A 4,372-nucleotide genomic window follows, 5' to 3' on the forward strand; every position below is an offset into this window, starting at 1 on the left:
TGTGTGTAGGCTGGATCCGCTGCCTGAGACGTCGTACGTCACCAAACCACGTCCGCAGGGTGTCACAAAAAGCGCCCTCTGCTGGCTCTTTTTTTAACAATCTAAAGTTATTGCCAGTCTATGAATAAAAGTTAATAATTGAGTGTAAATGTCACAGCAATTAAACTAAAAGTATGTGATATTTCACATTACAGGCATTGACGCATGTTTATAGCAATAACCAGGCTGTTGGCTTCCTTATTTTGTACATATGCATATAATATTCAGCTATGATATTCAAAGAGCTGACTTTTTTTAGTCAACTCTGACTTTACTTTGACTTCTTTTTGCACCAGGAAAGTATTTGATTGATATAAATTAATGATATTTATAGAATGAAATATGCAACCAGCATGAAAACTTGAGACAAGCTTATTAAAACCAAAACATATTTCGAATTGTTTGAGAAACTTTCTCAGAATTTTTTGCCGCTGACATAGCTAATGGCCATATCTATGACAAACAAAAATACATTCAGAGATGAATTGCATGGAATGAATTATATCAGAAATCACAACAATACTGATCCATGTTGTTTCTATGAATTTATGCCTGTTTCCACGCTATTGGGCTAATTGCTTTATCTGTTTAAAAAATCTAATTGTGCTTTTAAACAGTTTAGAGAATGACACAAAAGTTTATTATCATTTATGTTTATATTATGAGCCTGTCTTTAAAAGAACAAGAACTGAGAAAAGTGGATTTTATTTAGTGTGGACACCTGCCACTCTTTATTAAACTTTGTTAAACATTGTACAGAATATCTGACTCAGGAGTGAACACTTAAGACAACACAATTATACCATAATACAGACAAGTGCTTTTGGTGCACCCTTATGGAAAAGAAACAAAATCTGTCTAATGCATTTTTTTGCAATACAAATTTTCCACCTCTTGTGTGATGAATATATATATATTTAATGTCCTGCATGTTTTGATTTCCACATGAATTTAAAACTGAGATGAGAAATACAGACATGTCATTACAATTAGTTTAAGATTGCATATACAGCCAAAGAAAACAACATTGTATAATGTGATATTAGTTTGCTATATGCAATCAAGAACATAACACTAAAATTATCTTTTCTGCATATGTGTTTGAGCTGTGTCTGTGAACCTGAATCTCTTTCTCTTTTTTTTTCTTCTTTTTTTTTTTAATGAAGTGGTTCAGTCACAGTCAAACAACCAATCCGAAATTGTCTCTCACAAAACCTAGCCAATCATAGCATCTCAGTTCAAGTTTGCGTCATCCAGCCTTTATCTCCCACTCCCTAACTCTCTCACTCCTTTCCTTGCAGGAACAGAGAGCAAAACAGCTGGACAGCAAATACCAGGTGCTGTTTTGAACAGTTTCGGGTGTACACTAAACAGATCTTCAATGTAAGTTTACTATAACTAGTGGCAAAGAAAGTCTGCATAGCAATGTTTTGTATGCATTAACCAGGCAACATTAAGTGGGGGACGGTTTATGTTGCCATCTGTTGTTTAAAGTTGTAAAGAGGAATACTGAGCTTTTTAAGTGAGGGTATATTATAAATAGCAACTGGGTACAGGGTCCTGCACAAGGACACTTTGGTGGAAGCTGGAATTGAACCATCAACCTTCCAGTTGAGAGGTGACCTACTGTATCACTGTCACAGCTGTCTCACTCAAAAAGAAAAATAAGAACGGACAAAAATAATTGAATAAACAAATAAATAAATAAATAAATAAATAAATAAATAAATAAATAAATAAGAATGGACATGAATCAATTAAAAATAAATAAATAAGATAAATTAATAAATTGTTCTTTTCTGCTAGTTTTCTCCGTTGAGTTATCAATTCTGATATTTAAACAACACAAAAATTGGAATCTCACATCTATTAGGAGCATCTTTCTGCTTTATAGTTGTCTGTAAAAGGTGCTAGTCTACCCAAATTAAATTGTCTCTAAAAGTAAGACAAACTCTAAGATAAATTGTGGTGATGATGTAAAGGAACAAGGGGAAAATGGGTGTGCAGGATATTTTTATAGGATGACAGTGAAATTAAAGCCATGTTTTTTAGGAAAGAAAATCATTTTTTTTCCCCTATAGTTTCTAAATCTTTTACAATTTTTAGACTGAGCAATGCTGTATTATTATGGTTCTTTTTTGAGCCAAAAAGTCAAGTAATAGTGCCCCAGAGAAACTACCTTACCAGACTACAGCTCCCTGAAGTAATGACATGCACTGTCCTATAGAGTGCGCACTTGTTCTTCAAACCATTTTTTTTCCAAAAGGGTGCAAAAATCTCTCACTGATCCTCCAGGTACTACACATTTTGTTTGCTCTAAAGTCACAGTTTGCAGGAAAGACTTGGCCTTGCATGTGGTGTTCTCACAGATGATTTTCACGTTTCTATCTCGATAAAAGAGCATTTCTGGAAATATCCACATAAAAAATTATAAAAGTAATGGTAATCCATTTGAACACACTTACAGCTGCATACCTACAGAGGTCAGCGGCAGCTTGGAGGGTGTGTAGTCAAATGTTGCCTACATCTCCTGTGCATGACGCAACAGAACACTGAGACTAAACTGCGTGCACTGTAGTGTCTGTTGAGTCAGTGCATGAGGAAGCTGCAGGATCAGGCCTGCAGACACTATTAGCCCTTACTCACAGCGATATTTTGGGAACATGCTTTGCAGAGTTGTAGTGGCCTTGATTCTAGAAAAACCTTCATGGGGAAAAGCTGCTGTTTGGTTTTCTCAGACTCTAACAGAAAGAAAATTATCCTTATATGACCCTGCAATCTTACATTTGATTGTGACATGTCGGCAAGACTCACAGAGTGAAGAAAGCAGCAGAATTTAAACTTTCACATCATCTTGGGGAACCTCGTCGTGTGGCAAGATGTCAAATTGTGCAACAGTGGCTTTTGTCAGAAGTGTGGTGCACATGAAAAACCAATCATAGTCTAAAAGAATAAATATTCAACATGAGATTTGACCGAGGATAGAAAGCATTACACTTTTTTCTAACTTTAAGTCAGTGAAGGGTTTTGTTTTGTTTTTCAGCTCAGACGAAATTCAAACTCTTTGCCACAAACTTTTCAGGGTTTTTCTTTTTTAGAGGCAGTTTCAGTTCTGTTTATTAACAGTTACATGACTGTTGTTTCCTGTCAGACTTTTCTGTGGTAAGAAGAAGTGTGACAGGAAACCGGTGACACGAAGTGACACTCGTCAGAAGCGTCACAGCAGTTGTATGTAACTGCTCAGCTTTAAGAGAAAAATTTCTCCAAGTCATTTCATATTTATAAGACTTAATGATGATACACATTTTGAGTACTGAAACATCAACAATAGATTTTACGCTGACATTCTGCAGGAGTTTGAGGGACTAATACCACTTCTTTACACCTGTTAATAAATCAGACACGTGATGTACTATCTTAAACTTAAAAACACAGTGAGGACTTAATAAGAGAAACAGTCTCAATTTAATATATTTCCCTTGTCATTATACATGACTTAAAATGAGATCATCAGCGCCAGAATCAGTTATTATTCCATGTTCAGGTTGGATCTTCTCATCTTCTCAGGGTAACACGAAACCATTTACGATACTCTACCGGTCTGTTTAACCTTGAGAGTCTGTCAATAAAATGAAGAGTGAGGTTACGTTAGCTCTGCTTGGTGAGGATGGAGTTGGTAGATGAGACTTGTTAGGATATGACCAGGATTCACCAACATTACAGGTTAAAGACACGTCTCAGAGTACTGGGCTGTGAGTAACACTACACAGAGAATCTGCTCACCTTCTGTACACGAAACTACGCTACAAACTAAGTCTACAAAATCGGGTTAAGCTGTTTATTTCTAAATAAAACTAAATACGTTACCTTGTTGTTCTCAAGAAAAGTGATGTTCAAAAGAAGATCTACTCTTTATCCATGTGCTTTCATAAGAAATGCACGCCCTGGAACAGTTACATCCTTATGACAGTGGGTGCAAGTGCTCGTGGGAAGAAGTCCTCATCACAGAAACACACTACCAATTCTGGCACCAGGTGTCACTGCAATTAACGTCAAACCGATAATCCTTGTTTTTCTAATGTGAACAAAAGTCCCATCAGAAACAAGGCAATTTACAGATCATATTTTAGGATTTTGTGGTGGCCAAACAAATTTTGATGCGGGGGCAATGCCACCCTTTACCATCCTTCTGGACATGTCCCTGGCAAAAAAATAAAAAATAAAATAAAATAAAATTATATAAATAAATAAATAAATAAATAATCTGGCATTAACACACCTGGCAAGCTTTAAGTCAAAATTAAACATATATAGAATGTAGTGAAATAATTTC

Source organism: Halichoeres trimaculatus, unplaced genomic scaffold, assembly GCF_033239565.1.
Source record: "Halichoeres trimaculatus isolate MK-OKI-2021-1 unplaced genomic scaffold, fHalTri1.1 fHalTri1_scaffold_16, whole genome shotgun sequence".
Classification (NCBI taxonomy): Eukaryota; Metazoa; Chordata; class Actinopteri; order Labriformes; family Labridae; genus Halichoeres; species Halichoeres trimaculatus.